The 17,098-nt window shown below is 45.3% G+C and overlaps 2 long non-coding RNA genes across 3 annotated transcripts; one reads left to right on the top strand and one right to left on the bottom strand.

Moving 5' to 3' along the window:
- Positions 1-4,156: 4,156 nt before the first annotated feature.
- LOC147994862 (uncharacterized) lies at positions 4,157-14,793 on the bottom strand. Of its 2 annotated transcripts, XR_015686593.1 has the most exons (3): positions 14,553-14,752; positions 9,030-9,192; positions 4,157-8,403 (listed from the first exon to the last, which is right to left on the bottom strand). It is a non-coding gene; the product is annotated as an uncharacterized LOC147994862 (long non-coding RNA). The 2 variants fall into 2 exon arrangements; XR_015686595.1 differs by lacking the exon at positions 9,030-9,192 and having other exon boundaries at positions 14,553-14,793.
- LOC120102277 (uncharacterized) lies at positions 12,077-16,814 on the top strand. Its single transcript, XR_015686592.1, has 3 exons — positions 12,077-12,192; positions 13,140-14,048; positions 15,904-16,814. It is a non-coding gene; the product is annotated as an uncharacterized LOC120102277 (long non-coding RNA).
- The last annotated feature ends 284 nt before the right edge of the window (positions 16,815-17,098 follow it).

Raw genomic sequence — 17,098 nt, 5'->3', positions numbered from 1 at the left:
TGACGCTTAATCTTTTAGTCTTCACGAAAGTATAAGCTGTTTGTAGGCAGGAACCACCACAACAAGAGCCTGATAAATGTTCTCTTGGATCCAAATTTATCCCCACCCACCTGCAGTTGCCATGGTGGAGTCTTTAGCCCCGTGGAAAGGAAGTTTGTCCCGCCATGTTCCTTCTGCTTCTGCTGTCTAAGTGTTTCTGCAATGATTTGCTGTCACTCAGGCTGAGATGCAATTATGCAGTCTGACAGATCGTTTTAAAGTTGTTAGTTGCTGAGGAAGCAGATTTGTGATGCAAAAGGGAAAAAAAATCCCCATGTTTTGTTAAAGTTTTACATTCTTCATGAATAAGTTTCTAGCAGAAAACAAAGTTTAAATGATTTGCCCTGCAGATTTATGAAATATGTCAACTAGATGTGGCAATAAAAATGTATTCCATCGTCTTGGGTTGGGGGGGGTGGGGAGAAGAGGGCCCCAAATCTGCAGTTGCTCAAAGTGTGTAAACACCTTGCCTTCTGTCAGCGTCTTGACCAAATCCATCATCGTGTCTCCCCTCACCTCCACAGAGCTGGAAGTAGTCCCGCCTGTCACAGGCAGGTAGGCATTTTTGGCCTCAAACACCCCGGGCAAGCATAAGACCAGAGCTGTTTCTACATAGTAAGAGAATCGGGCTATGGAGCTGTTGACAGAGACCTCTTTCCAGTTGCCAGGCAACAATCACATGTCCGAGAATGGCTTTCTTCTGCTGAGTGATTCAGAACATCATTCAGAAACTCATTAGAAATGCAGGTTCTCCAGAATTGAAGACCCAGAAATGAACCCACACACCTATGGGCACTTGATTTTTGACAAAGGAGCCAAAACCATCCAATGGAAAAAAGATAGCATTTTCAGCAAATGGTGCTGGTTCAACTGGAGGTCAACATGTAGAAGAATGCAGATCGATCCATGCTTATCACCCTGTACAAAGCTTAAGTCCAAGTGGATCAAGGACCTCCACATCAAACCAGATACACTCAAACTAATAGAAGAAAAACTAGGCAGCATCTCGAACACATGGGCACTGGAAAAAATTTCCTGAACAAAACACCAATGGCTTATGCTCTAAGATCAAGAATCGACAAATGGGATCTCATAAAACTGCAAAGCTTCTGTAAGGCAAAGGACACTGTGGTTAGGACAAAAAGGCAACCAACAGATTGGGAAAAGATCTTTACCAATCCTACAACAGATAGAGGCCTTATATCCAAAATATACAAAGAACTCAAGAAGTTAGACCGCAGGGAGACAAATAACCCTATTAAAAAATGGGGCTCAGAGCTAAACAAAGAATTCACAGCTGAGGAATGCCGAATGGCTGAGAAACACCTAAAGAAATGTTCAACATCTTTAGTCATAAGGGAAATGCAAATCAAAACAACCCTGAGATTTCACCTCACACCAGTGAGAATGGCTAAGATCAAAAACTCAGGTGACAGCAGATGCTGGTGAGGATGCGGAGAAAGAGGAACACTCCTCTATTGTTGGTGGGATTGCAGACTGGTAAAACCATTCTGGAAATCAGTCTGGAGGATCCTCAGAAAATTGGACATTGAACTGCCTGAGGATCCAGCTATACCTCTTTTGGGCATATATCCAAAAGATGCCCCAACATATAAAAAAGACACGTGCTCCACTATGTTCATCGCAGCCTTATTTATAATAGCCAGAAGCTGGAAAGAACCCAGATGCCCTTCAACAGAGGAATGGATACAGAAAATGTGGTACACCTACACAATGGAATATTACTCAGCTATCAAAAACAATGACTTTATGAAATTCGTAGGCAAATGGTTGGAACTAGAAAATATCATCCTGAGTGAGGTAACCCAATCACAGAAAAACACACATGGTATGCACTCATTGATAAGTGGCTATTAGCCCAAATGCTTGAATTACCCTAGATGCCTAGAACAAATGAAACTCAAGACGGATGATCAAAATGTGAATGCTTCACTCCTTCTTTAAAAGGGGAACAAGAATACCCTTGGCAGGGAATAGAGAGGCAAAGATTAAAACAGAGACTGAAGGAACACCCATTCAGAGCCTGCCCCACATGTGGCCCATACATATACAGTCATCCAATTAGACAAGATGGATGAAGCGAAGAAGTGCAGGCCGACAGGAGCCGGATGTAGATCTCTCCCGAGAGACACAGCCAGAATACAGCAAATACAGAGGTGAATGCCAGCAGCAAACCACTGATCTGAGAATAGGACCCCCGTTGAAGGAATCAGAGAAAGAACTGGAAGAGCTTGAAGGGGCTCAAGACCCCATATGTACAACAATGCCAAGCAACCAGAGCTTCCAGGGACTAAGCCACTACCTAAAGACTATACATGGACTGACCCTGGACTCTGACCTCATAGGTAGCAATGAATATCCTAGTAAGAGCACCAGTGGAAGGGGAAGCCCTGGGTCCTGCTAAGACTGAACCCCCAGTGAACTAGATTGTTGAGGGGAGGGCGGCAATGGGGGGAGGATGGGGAGGGGAACACCCAGAAAGAAGGGGAGGGGGGAGGGGGATGTTTGCCCGGAAACTGGGAAAGGGAATAACACTGGAAATGTATATAAGAAATACTCAAGTTAATAAAAAAAAAAAAATGCAGGTTCTCGGCCCCTCCCCAGACCCGCTGAAGCAGCATCTGTACTTAAACAAAATTCCTGGTGACCTTAAAATCCAAGAAACACCGACATCTAGAATTCAGGAGCCCCAAAGATAGTCTATGGCAGTTGCGGCTTTGCTTTCTGTGTCCAGCACCCTGAGTGGGAACACTGAACCCCATCTCCCAAGATATCTGTTGTGTGTCCGTTTTGCATCTCACCCAAGTTGCAGTTGTGAGCTCCAAGTACGTCCTCTTTACCCATGAGAGGCAACCCCATGAGGCTCTGCGGATGGAGCACTGCACCGTTAGAGGGCAGGACCGCTTTTCAAGATGCTGTGGAAGGTGCCGGTGGCCTTTTAGGAGCTGCCTCACAGCCTTTAGTGGACTTTTTCTCTACCCAAACAGCTAGAGGGGTGACTGGCATTGGCAGATTCCCAGCACACATATCAGTGCCCATCTACTCAGATGGTTTTGATGGTTTTCTGCCAGTAATTCTCAAACGTTTTTATTCCAAGCTTTTTTATTTTACTTGCTTACAAATGACTGAGAATTGGCAAAGTTTATGTAGGTTATTGTATCTTGCTGGCCTAGAACTTGTTATAAATCAGAGGCTGGTCTTGAACTCATGGCAATCCTTCAGCAGGCTTACAGGTGAGTTTAATATTTGCTGTATTATATCATAAGATTGAAAAAAGTATCCATTCATTAAGTATCCATTCATTGAAACCTACTTGACAATAAACACAATATTTTATAGAAGATTGCTAATTTCTACAATAAACAGTTGAGAAATTCACTAATTTTTTTTATTTCTATAAATCTCTAATGTCTGAATAAATCCAATCAGCTTAATTTCCCTACTTTCCACATTCATTTAATCTATTGAAATGTTTGCTTTGGTTGAAGTATATAAAGAAAATCTGATCTTTTAGAGCTATTCATATGTAAAGATAGGCTTCCTTAATTAATACACCAAAGTTGAAAAGTAGCCATTTTAAAGTGTTAGTTTTAATGTAAAATCTATGACAATCACTCATTACACTGGTGAGTGTTTGTTGTCAACTTGATGCAAGCTAGAGCCACCTGGGAAGAAGAACCCTTAATTGATCAGACTGGCCTTTGAGCAAAAGGGGCATGTGGGGCATCTTTGTGGTTGCTAATTGATGTGGGAAGATGCAGCCCACTGTGGGTGTTACCCTCCTTAGGCAGAAGGGCCTGGGCTGTATAAATATTGTAGGTAATCATGAGCCAGAGGATAAGCCAGTGAGCAGCATTCCTCCATAGCTTCTGCTTCCGGTTCTGGCTTGAGCTCCTGCCCTGACCGCTTTCAATGATGAAGTATGACCTGAAACTCCCCCAAGATACTTTTGGTCATGGTATTTATCACAGGCACATAAAGGGAACCAGGGCAAAAATTATCAATGAACTTTTCATACTTATGTTAAGATGTAAGGTGTCTCTTTTACTCTGATTAATTCATGTCCCACACGTGATTCTGACACGCCATGGAGTGATTATTTGGAAAGCACACATTCAACCTTTTATTGTGTAATATTAAAGGATTGTATATGTTACAGCTGTCTCCATCTCATTAGTCACACATGTGCTTTTCCTTGAAGCAACTGTCACATTTCCTTATACAGAAGTCTATGCCAGGACCTTGTGCACACAGGGAAGGCCATGCCAGGACACAGGGAGGTCACAAAGGTAGGTCTCACCAGAGCAAATCCTGCTAGCACCTTGATCTTAGGCTTCCAGACTTCAGCACTATGAAAAGGCAAATCGCTTGTTTAACTACCTGCCTATGATGTTATGTTATAGCAGCTCCCGGTGACAAGGGCGTTAAGCATGACATCTGGGAATCACCTCCCAGTAAAACGCACTCTGCCCTACCCTTGGTTGTTTGATATAAAGTAATGGCTTTTGTCACCAATCAGCTAAGTTAGCTGACATTGTATCATTTAGGATCTATAAATTATAAGGAATATTAAAGCATCTTAAACTTAAAGAAATCCAGCTAGGGGCCAGAGAGATGGCTTAGCAGGTTGCATACAGGTTTTGTAGAGAACCTGAATTCAGATCCCAGCACCCACATGGGGCAGCTCAGAACCACCTGCAACTCCAGGGTATCTGATGCCTTCTTCTAGCCTCCTCAGAGACCTGCAGACATGGCTGCAAAACACATATGTATGATTAAGAACTAAAATGAATCTAGAGAAGAAATGCAGCTGGAAGCGTCTTAAAAGGAAAAAAGAAGTGTGAGGTCCTTCGGAGGTGATAAATCAGGCACAGGAACACAAGCCATCTAAGGTTACCCCCATGATGAAGAAGTGAACATAGAGGCTCAGGCTTCGAAGCAGACCCCAGGATCCCTAGCAAAAGGAAGGTTGTCCTCACAAGGTGCTTTCCTCATGAGGAGAGGAGCTTGTTCCAGATTCCCAATCCCCAATCTTCTACTTCCCACTTCCTCTCAGCTTTCATTAGGCTGAACTGCGACACACCCTCAAGTCTACATCCTTCAGCACGATGGCTGAAAGGGCCAAGCATCCCTCCCCCGTAAGGGTCTAGGGAGGGTCTAACCTGATGAAGAGTATAGGACTGTTCTGTGCCGTCCTCTGACCTCTGGCAGAGCTTTGTGATCAGATTATAAAAGCCCTGCATTCATAGCTGTGCAGTGTGGGCCATTTTAGAGCAGCCCTGCCTTCCCAGTGGCTGCAAGAGGCAGGTCCTAGACAAAGGCTGCTACTGCTTCCCCAAAGTATTCCCCCAGCTGGCACCCTCAAGTAAGAAGTTACAAATATTTTCATAGAAAGTATAACAGGTGTTCTTCCGCCCTTGTACATCTTCTGGGTCACTGTGTTCCCATGTGCTCCTGAGACTATGGGTGACCTCTAACTGCAATACCTATATTGTTATGGGCTTTGGAGGGGGAGGAAGCAATGGGGTGCTATCTTCTTTAAATGAACAAACTCGTAGACTTCAACCAATGACTGACAGGAATCACTTTCTAAACACCCAAGTGTACTCAGCCCTTTGCTGGACTAATTAGGAGACTATGTATCCCGAATTTTAAGGCCTTGGGTACAGCAGGTCCAAAAGGAAAGCTTTGGCCACCATCCCAATAAGTCAATTTAGAGACAAGTATTGGTGAAAAGAAGAGAAAGGAGATTTAATCAACACATTGAGAAGAGGAATAAAAGGGTCCAGTGACCCCAAGCTTGTCTGGGCTCTGATATGAGCTTTGGGTTTAAATCAAAGAATTGAGCCAGGTCCAAGAGGTTTGTATAATCATGAAGTCAGGTCTCATTGACCATGGGGTCAGTTTCAGTTCTCTGGTTCGAAGGGTGGTCCAAAGAATTCTTTAAAGGGACAAGCTGGATCTCGGGGGCAGAAGACTGCCATCCCAGGGCACAGCCTTTCCATCATGGATAAATACTCTCTCATTTAGGGGTGGTCTGTCCTGAGAGACTCTGCTATTTCTGGAATTCGTGGAACAGGGAGCCATCTTTGTATTTTCCACCCTGACAGGAGATGGGATAAGTTAAATGAACACTCCTTGAACGGTTGACTTAAACGTCTACAGAGTCAAGCAGGCATTTGACCCCACGGAAAGGAAGCAAACTAAATGAAAGCAGAGATACCAGGCTTCTTCCTTTAATTACTGTGGGCTCAAGAAAGGAGTCAGTGCTTTGAGCAAAAGCAGCTTACAAGTGCAGACCCACATCCAGCACCAAGTTCCAGACTTGGCCATGGTGGCATTAAGGCAGCTGGTGACTCACACCTTCCCTGCCCATATTCCTTCTCCCCTGCTGCTGTTCCCCGCTCCGCCCAAGGAAATTATTCCTAGCTGAACCTTTGCCACCGGGCCTACTTCTAGGGAAACTCAAACTGAACACAGAATACTCTATGTTATAGAAATCAAAACAGACTTTCAGGAGCCAGGCCAAGCTTCTACGCCATCCTGAACCCTGAGGGGAGGAAGAAGAACCCCAGTCAGCATATGGCTGCCTCTCACAGGGGCAGCTGAGGTCAGGGCCAGTTTTGACCTTTCTTTTATGACCCTGAATTACCTTTAAAAAAAAGAGTCTCCCAAAATTCCTCAAGAAGTGAGGCCCCAGGAAGTCAGACAAAGGTAGGAGAATCCCCAGGGACAAATGCCTTCCATCTAGGGAGGACAAATAAATGTAGCACAGGCTGGGCAAGCCCAAAGCAGAAAGAAATTATCAAATGAAGGAGGTCCACAGCTCTTGCTTAGGAATACGAACTTCGAACTTCGGCGTCTGAGCTGTGAAACTAGGAGTGTTAGGCTGGCTTTTGACTAATTAAGTGCAAGGGGGAAAAGTCTAAAGTCAATAATAGAGTATTGTAAACGCAGAAGGAAGAAAATCTTTAAAGCCTGGTCATGTGATTTTCTGTTTCCATGCATTGTTCTCGGTGTCTGAGCCAACCCATTGTCAGGCCTCTTCTAGCCGCTCCTCGTTCTCTGAACTGTTTCCCCCCAACCCCATTCCTTTTTAAATACAATTTTCTTCACAACATCAGCAGGCTAGATCAATACCATTTTCCGTTTTGAGGAAGTATTACCGTGGCAAGAGAGACGGGCAATGCCATTGGCTCAGACCTTACAGGGAGGGTGAAGACTTTTCTGCCTCCAGACCCTGAGCAAGGCACACCGGGGCTGTGCATAGGTGCACCAGATAGCACAGGGCCAGTTGCTTCCTACAGACACAACTAAGTAGTGGGAAGAGGTAAATTCTTTATATATAAAAGCTACACTAACAATGTAGCGTATTAAGATGTTACAATACCTAATTGATTTTCTCCTTCAAATCCCCTCCCTTCTTCTCTTTATCTAGTTCCTCCTTAGACCAACCTCTTCTTCCACCAGGAAGCCGCCATGCCTGGGTCAGACCGCAACAGTTCCCTCTCCTCTCTGCCTTCTGCAGTACTGTGCGGGTCAGTGCTCTGTGCCTAGTTCTGCACTTGGCCTCTGGCACAGACAAAATCCCATGCGTACTATTAAAGGAACGAACAAAGAATTGAGACCTTTTGCCAGGGAAATGGAGAGATGAGGTCTGGCCTCAACTGAACTTGACTAAGCAGCCAGAGCAGATGAGTTCCAGGCAGAAGGAAGGCAAACCTTAGGGTAACACTGTAGTGCCGTAGTAACAAAGTAACTAAGAACGGCCAAACCATGTGCTCTCTCTATCCCTGAGCTCCTGCTTGCTCCTCACCATCACAGCACTTGCAGCCCACACTAGAGGGTGAACCAGCCAGTGGCGCTGAGCGTCCAACAGGAAGCTCCATGACGGTGTATGTCATGGGAGACCCAAGCAAGGAGCAGGCTGCTCTTCAGGGGCAGTCCTCTCGAACGTGCTTACCCCTGTATGTTTCCAGAGCCCGGTTGCATTAAACAGAGTTAGAGCTCTACGTCCTTGGTTCTTAGGAGCTCATTTAGCCATTAATCATCCATTCATCCATGTGTTTGTTGAACAGTATCCCATGCCAGACCCTCCTTGGGCACTAGGGAGATGGAGAACACATCTCTGAGGTTACCAGTGTGCGTGTGCTCTTCAGAGTTTCTGGTCCTCTGATGATGGGACACACCCTGCTTTCCAGAGCAGCTCTAAGGTCTTCGTTGCTATTCTGAGCTATTGTTGTTGCTTATGCATTCTTCCTGCAGTACTGAGGACCCTCAGATACCCAGCGGAGCAGGCAGCAGCAAAGGTCACATCTCCACTTGGGTCCTCGGTCTTCTTATCTGTAACACAACCGAGTATACTGGTCACTCAGCAAAGCCAGCCATTCCTACTCAGAGCCCATGGTCATGATTCGATCATTTCTTAGCTTTCTTAGTGGGTTCTTCCTGCACTGCCCTTGGGACCTCTCCGATCCCTCACACTAAGTAAGATAAAGAAACTATTAGGCCCGGTGCTTCTCCCACTGAACGCTCCATTATAACCCAACAGGAAAAAGTTTCAACTAAATAAATGCTCGCTTTCCTCTCCTTCCCCCACCCATCATTCTCTGTCATCTTGATAGAGAAAGCACAGCCTTTAATAGACTGTAGTGGGACAAACATTTATATAACTGTTACCTCAGAACTCATAAGTCTGGGCTAATTGGCTGATGGTGCTTAAAATGATTAAGTGATTGTAATTTATATGATTAACCAATTAAACCATTCTCCAGTGATTGGCTCTTGGTAGGTGGATGCACACATTTCTCCCAGCATGTCAGCGAACATGGAATGATGTAGAATGTTCTTTTCAAGGAGTGGCTACTAAAGAATTTAGTACACAGCATAAAGGAAACGGGAGGCAGAGAGGTGGTTCTTTAAGAATAGTGTAGAGGGAGCTAGGGAAATGGTTCAGTGGTTACAAGTACCTGTTGCTCTTTCAGAGGACCCAGGTTCGATTCCCAGCATCCACATGATGGGTCACGACTATCTGAAACTCCAGTTCCAGGAGGTCTGATGCCCTCTTCTGACCTTCTTGGACCCCAAGCCAACATGCACATGATGCCCATATATAAATATACAGGCAAGACACTTGAAAACATGAAATAAACAAAACTAGATAAATCTTTTTTAAAATAATGTGAAGGGTAAGTGGTGCCTCAGAACCATGATTGCTGTCGGTAAGTAGCCTCCCTTCCATTAAAGTCAAGGCATGGTTAAGTCTGAGAACTCGGGGGCCTGCTGGCTCACCCGAGCCCAGATGTGTGTGTTACTTTAGCATCTGTGTTGTGTGATCAAGTTCTTTAAACCCCTTTAAACTACAGATTCCTCTCTCAGGGTTATTATGAAGATCAATTAAGATAACGTATATCATATTCCCAATAAACAGCAGCTATCATTATTATTGTTATGATATTGTTTCGCTACTGAAATGTGAGCTCCAAAGGCCCTCCTATTCCTGTTGGTCAGCATGGTGTGAGGCACAAAACAGACATGTAAAAATATATGTGCAGTGGTACACGTGGAGGCAAGGACAGGAACATCTCTGTGAGTCTGAGGCCAGCCTGGTCTACATAGAGAGTTCCAGGCTAGTTAGGGCTACAGAGTAGGGCGCCATGGAAGGGAAGAAAGGGAAAAGGTATGGACATAGATAATGGTAGGGAGCTGAGGTGCTGCATTCATACTGGGCATTGCTGGCACACTGTGGAGAATCCTTGCAGTGCCTCCTGAGGATACTAGGATTCCGGCCTTCTATATCTCAAGAAAGGAGTGGAAGTACGCTAAGAGTTGAAGCCTCTTGCCCTCAGTTCCACAGTAAGAGGTGACTATGACATTGACGGTTTCATTACACCACCTTTGTGACTAGTCTGCAGGAGGACATTTCAAGCCATCTCAAGTAAAACGCCATCACCTATGGGACAACAAAAAGAAAGAGAAAGCTTCCTACCATTCAGAGAAACCAAACAACAGGGTCGAGTTTGCACAGAGGCACATTTCAGGGAAGAGGCAAGTCTAGTAACTGCAGTAAGGAAGAGATAACTTGAGTTCCCAGACCAGACTAGGCAGATAAAAGTAGAAAGAAAATGTGGTCTTTGTTAATCTGCCGGGTAAAATCAAGTTCAAGGTGACTCCTAATGGGTTCCCCCACCACAGTGAGCCACCAGCAGTCACTTTACCTTACCTGTGCCCCAGGCTAAACATACTACTGCCTTCCGGTGAACTAGAGACCTGGGAGAGACCTAGCAGGCAGCTAGACAACTGAGCTGTTGATTTTTGGGCTATAATTTGTCAGAAAGTGTAAAGACAGACAAGGAATCAATACCCTGCCCTGTAAGCCACAGCTAACATACCAAAGACTTGTAGGTGTCTTTCTGAGGCCTATGGTGTTATTAAATGTGGTGTAATAAAGATAACAAGTGTTTTACTTCCATTTAAAGAATAACGTGAAGGTACCTTGGATACTACTAGGGGTGAAAGGGGCTAGGCTGGGCTGCTACCGATGGCTATAAACCTGGGCGTGAGCGAAGCTGGAATTTCGCTTACAGAGTCCGGCACTCTGGTCAGGTCCAACCGCTCGGTCTGTCTCCTTTCTGGCTCAGTTGCTTCCTCTCTTCCGTCTCCTTTCTTCCCAACTGGGAGCTTGTCCATTTCCCCTCACTGTCCCCTCTCCCATTTCTTGACTGTGAATGGCTAATGAGCTAATTTTCCACGGGCCAAGCTATAGTTCAGCGGGGTGAATCCGACCATTCTAGAGTAGCAGAGCCATGCGCACCGCAGAGGCTGGTCTTCTGGTTAACTTGATACTACAGTTAAAGCTTCTGTTTTCTTTTACCATAGATTCTCGGTGCTTCACAAGTGACTTTGCATAAGTTTTTGGGTTTTTTTGTTTGTTTGTTTTAATTATCCTTTTCATATTCAATGCCTGTTCATAGAAGAAATTTTACAAAATAGAGAAAAGACAAGGAGGAAAAATAAAAACCACTTTGGAGCATTTCCTGATCATCTCTTTAAATACTTATCTACTAAAATGGGGGAAAAACGGTTTTCTGTTTTTGTCTTTTTCCTAAAAAAAAAATGCATCTGGGGTGTGTGTGTGTGTGTGTGTGTGTGTGTGTGTGTGTGTAAAAGAAGAGCCCGATTTGGGAGAAGATGTAATTCAGGGCCTGAAGAACTACGTCAAGATATCTGACAAATTCAAATCTCAAGGCCGTCTGCATTCCTCCAATTCCAACCCATCGTTCCCCATCTCTCCCTAGCTTTTAGGAAGCCATGCTCTGGCTGTTGTAGTTAGCAGCCCTGGCAGCCCAGAGCTACTTGATGCATGTGTCTGTAACTGCAGACCCAAGGCTCTCCATGAAAGCATTCTCCACTCCGAACTCGACCACTGCTCCCTGTAAAGGAGAGAAGAAACCTCCTCACGGTTAACCGGCAGCTCCTATGAGACTGAGCATTGAAAGGGGGGCAGAGTCCACCATCGATTTTTCTGACAGGTTATAAAATAATAAAAGATGGGAAAGTTTTAAAACTAATTTTTAGGTATCCGTCTGAAGCCACATCCAGTTGGCCAGCAGGATCAATGAAACAACATTATAGAGAAATGCTGAACTCAAACTCTTCTGGTTAATCTATATTTCAAAGACAAACCCCGGGCTCTTAAATGACCTGCACGCGGACTGAGTGATCCCCAGTTTAAACCTCCCATTTGAAACCCTGTTTTGCAAAGATTAACTATTTCAAGGGAATGAGCATAAACACGTCGCAGTACCAGGGGTGGGAGTCAGTGAATGAAAACTCAGATCGCAGGAAACGGATGGGCAGAGAGAGCCCATAGAGTTGTGATGTGGACTTAACATTGATTTCCTGGAATGAGCTTTCGGTTTCTATTTTATATATTCTGCTCTACCTGCTGCTCGGGGAAAGCCCTTGAGACAGGCTTTGTGGCCTTTGGACAGCCCCTCAAGGTCAGTGTCAGTCCACTGGAGCTGCTGTAATAAACAAACTAGGTTGCATTTCGACAACAGGAGTCTATTCCTCACAGCCCTGGGGAAGAACGTCCAGTACCAAGAGATTCGTTGTCAACTACTCTTAAAGGTACGTTGTATGAAGCAGCAGATGCCAACAGAAGATGAACTCAGGGGCAACCTCAGAGGTTCCTTCTCTCACAAGTCATCTCAGGCCTTTAAAAAAATCATTAAAAAGTAAAAAAAAACCCACTTTTATATTTTTATATTTTTCTTCTCTCTTCTTGCATTACTAGATATATATCCATCCAGTTTAGTGCTTTTATGGGATTCCTGAGTGCGAATGAGTGGGTCTGTGATTCCTGTGCCTTCTCTTAGCCTCTTTTACTTCCGTTGGTTTGTTTCGTATGATTCAGATGTGTTATCTTACTATATTTCATTATTATTCCTTAGAAGCCTATTTGTTTTCTAATGAGAGGCAGAAAGAGGTAGAAAGGGGAAGGAAGGACTGGGTAGGGGGACATGATAATTAGGATTTATATGTAAGAAAAAAATCTTTTTAATAAAAGGGAAAAATTAAAAAATGAAAGAGATGTGTCCTCTGGTAAAGGCTTAATAATCATCAGAGGCCCCTTCTTGCCTACATCTTGCTGTAAGGAGAAAACGCTGACCTCCGGTCCCTTCTAAGGGCACTGACTGTGCTCCTGGGCCTCCATGTTCACGCCCCTCCCCCAGAGCCTCAGCTTCCAACTCTATTACACAAGGTCAGTTTTTAGAACATGAGTTTACGGGAACACGAACGTCCAGTCAGTAACTGGTAGAACGGGGGAAATGTGACTGAGCCTACGTGCAGCTGGGTCGTATCCTAGGAAGAAGCAGAATGTTTTTCCGTTTCCTTGGCACCATCCCCAACAGGAAGTCCCACTTGAGGAGCGCAGGCATTCAGGAAGTAGCAAGGGCATAAATCACCACTGGCTGTCAACTGATACCGAAGCAAAAGGGACTGTCTGACCTGAGCTAACTTAGCATGGGATTCCTTCTTGGCATTTCAGAAACGGTCGTTTTCTTCCTTCCCAGGCTGGGCCTCACCCAAGAGCTTTGTAACTGGCCAAAGTCCCAATCCTCTCAGAGGGTTCTTCTGACACTTGCTCGGAATTTCCAAAATTGCAGCCTTCTACAAGCCTTCCAAGCAGGCTCCATGAACTAACTCTCCTTGACCATTGAACTGCGCACTTGGGCACAATGTATAGAGGCTCTCCATGGCTTTCGTAGCCTCACATCCTATGGCCTGCAACCCTATAGAACCAGAACCTCCTCGAGAGCAGGGACAGAATGAGTCCAGCTCATTTCTATCACCAGATCCCAGTGTCCAGCCTGGCACCGTGATCATTCAACCAGCTTCTGGTTCAGTTATTTTCTAGCTTCCTGACTAGAATACAGAGAGCCTTTTGCCATACTTGCTCAGCTCCCCGGAGTGCAGAAGAGTACCTGGCCCCCCGTATGCGCCTAACAGACATTTGCAGGGCGCATGGATGAATGGATTGAATCACAACACAGTAGCGGAAGTGTGATCTGGGAGCTATGAGTATATCATTCCAGACGCCATTTATTTGAGAAGAATGCTGGCAGAAACTTAGCTGAAGAGGAGAAAATGAAGCTGGGCCCTGAAGGATAACTCAACGAAGAAGTCAGGGCTGATGGGGACAGATGTCAGGCAAGAGAGGCAGGGCCATGTTGAGATAAACAGACCCAACAGGGAAGGGACGATTCGATTTGAGGCAGTGCACCATGGGAGATGAATCTAGACAGGTGGCTTAAAGCTATGTAAAGGGTCCAAGATACTGTCATGATGGTTAGGATTTTGTTGGAAGGCTGCTGCAGGCTTTTATAGACAGAGCATCAGATCTCCCCTAGAGAAACTGTGTGGTGGATACATAGTCTGTGGCAGGAGAGGACGAAACTGAGGATCCTGCTATTGCCGAGATGGTAAGAGATAGGTGTGGGGGAGTCTAGAGTCTCATTGTATCATCTTGGGCATCGCACAGTGGAGATGTTCTGTGCATCTAGTGAGCAGAGGCATGGATGTGCACAGGATAGTGCCCCCAACCCTGAGAAACACCCAGCCCAGTGCTAACCATACCAAGCCTAGCGCCCTTACAAGAATGACTAGCAGACTGGAGATAGGCACAGGAAGTGAATTTCTGCCTTGCTGCTGCTGAGACAGCAATTCCACAGTGCTACAAATTTGGAATCAGGGTTGCAAGTTCAAGGGAGGCCTGGGACCCTTAGCAAGGCATTGTCTCAAAGTGAAAAACAGAAGGGCTTGAGATTAAGCTAAATATTTACTTAGCCTGCCTGTGTGAAACTCCAGGTTTAACTCTGAACACCAAATAAATAAAGTAAAACACAGAATCTAAAAGTGACTTCTATGAGCTGTTTAGATATTTAGACTCTGGGGTTAGAGTGACAGGTACCTTAATGCATACTGACCTGGGTAAAGATGGTCCTCTTGTAAACAAATGGTTGTCAACAGGAGGCACTATTAAATTAAGGAGGGGACACAGGAAAAGTGGGCACACTGAGATGGTCACAGGGCAGTATTCCAGGAAGGCCAGCCCGGTCCCTCTGTCCTTTTATTAACTTTTCCTGTTATTTCTTTCAGTCCTAGCTTTTCTAAGAAGCACTTCCTCAGGTCTTCCCTCAACAGCTCCTTCACAGTGAGGTCACTTCCTATCAGAAACCGAACCCCACCTCACACACTTCCTCCTCTCCTTTTGTCTGTCCACCCTCAGCGTGATCAGAGTTCGGGCCTATGTAGAACATGAGTCTCTCCCTACCCAGACAAGGATCTTTCTTCTGCCCATCGTCACACCCTCAGCACTCAGAAGAGAACCTGGTACAAAGCAAATGCTCAATTAAACATTTGCTAGCGAGTGGCTAACTGACTGAAGGGAGCCCCTGTTCTCAGGAATCAGAAGGAGTTACTGTGACACTCTGTGTGAACATTGCCATTCACCTCTGCCCCAAGGTTAGCAAATCATGAATGTTTCATAAACAAGCAGAAGAGGGTGAGGGGAAGAAGAAAGTAAAAGAAAGAAAAAAATACACTCTCTGCTGAGGCTACTGACAGAGGAGGCAAGCCGAGAAGTGGCCTGGCCACCTCCGCATTCCCACATGTGAGGAGGCAAGACACACCCAGCATTTTCTGCTGGCTCTCTCTGCTCTCGCTCTCTGGGACCACTCTGCAGGGAAGGTGGCCGCTTAGTAACAGGGTTTTCTTCTATGAGCCCATAAAGCCGTATCAGAACTGCTAGGCTCATAATCAAATTTTAATGACTGTCTGCTTCCCTTCCTAGATGTTTATAGTCCTCTGCACTCTGATTAGGGTTGGGGTCCCACAAGATAGTTAAAAGGCCACAATTTGCACTGGGTGTTTTATTTTTTCTGAGTTAAGTGAGTGAGTAAATGTTCTTTTGATCTTCCCGCGGTGGAGAAGGGCTGTTTGTGTTTTTAAGGCCTTTACCAATTACTTGAACTGGATACAGGGCCCAGTCTGAGGCTGGCCTTCTGGGTGGTTCTAAAGAACTTCAGGGTTTTTTTTCTTTTTATTCTTTCTCCCCCTGTCTGTCTACACCCCAGGTGCTGAAGGGACAGAGGAAAAGCTAGCAGAAAGGCGTGGGAAGGAAAAAAGATGGGTTGTTATGTAGACCAGCCTCAGGTCATTCTGCCAAGACGGCGGAAGAGATTTCGCTGGGGGCTCTGTTGCTTCACCCACAGGAAGGTGTGGCAGAAACAGAATTTGACATCTCACAGTGCATTAATCACTCACTATTCTCCTCAGAGTGAAAAAAACACCTCGAGGAAGAACCTTAAAGGAGGAAGAATCGAGCTTTAAAAAAAATTATCTTTAATTACGTGCAAGTCTACGTGTACACAGGAATGCAGATACAGTTTTGAATTGTACATGCAATTGGAAGTCACCTGACATGGGTGCTGGGGATTAAATTTGGGTTCTTCCAGAGGGAAAGTACATGCTCTTAACCATTGAGCTACCTCTCTAACCAGGGAGAATTGGTTTGGGCTCTAGAGGACACAGACCATCATGGTGAAGAAGCATGGAGAATGGGGTTCCATGGTAGCCAGGAATCCAAGATTTTAGGCTGGAACTGGGATCTCCCTCAACCCTGAGTAAGTCCTACCTCTATGGCCCGTCAGGTAGCTAGGCCCCATGTCTGGAAGGTTCTACAACCTCTCCAAACAGCGCCATCAGCTGGGGATGTGATTCCAAATGCAAGCTTTTCGAGAGACATTTCACAACCAGTTGATTACAGAGTGACTTCGAGTGACTTCGATTTCTGGACCCTCTGCCAGGCTGCATTTGAAGCAGACCCAGTAGCCAGTGGACCCTGCCACCACCCTAAGTCTAGTGTCTGCTGTGTGGAGAGGAACAAGGACCTGTGGGACAGAAGGGAAGGACCACAGGAATCACATTCACTGCCTCCAGGGCTCCCGCTCGTGTCAGGACTGAACGCCGTGCTGGCTGATGACTTCCTTGTGGCACATACACATTATCCCACTGGAGTCCCAAGTAAGTCACACACAATAGCAGTTCGTTATTTTAATTAAGCTTATTGCAAGAGCAATCATCATTGCTGTCAGTATCAATCATCAGCCATTTTTTCCTGACTGTGGCCTTAAGTGATGACAGTCTGTGTTGACAATAAATAATCATGCCTCTGGCTTGAATTGACACCTCATTGGACTTCAAGAGGCTGCGCCTGAACACCCCTGAGCTTGCCGTGTAAGGAACTATTTGTCTATGACAAAAGCTGGGTCTAGAGGATATTTGTTTTTTTGTTTCCCAAATGGATGACTTCATAGTATTTGCAAAGTTCATCCTTTAGTAGATGACAGGAACAGATTCCAAACCGTATTTAGAAAGGATAGATGCTTTACTCAGACCTGGAGCACCCGAGCCATTCCCAGCCTCCCTAAGTCTGGACGCACTGGGTCATGGCTCTTTCTTCCCCAGTGGA

This window comes from Rattus norvegicus, chromosome 4 (assembly GCF_021556685.1).
Source record: "Rattus norvegicus strain SHRSP/BbbUtx chromosome 4, alternate assembly SHRSP_T2T, whole genome shotgun sequence".
Taxonomy (NCBI): domain Eukaryota; kingdom Metazoa; phylum Chordata; class Mammalia; order Rodentia; family Muridae; genus Rattus; species Rattus norvegicus.
This window is presented reverse-complemented; position numbering and strand designations above follow the sequence as displayed.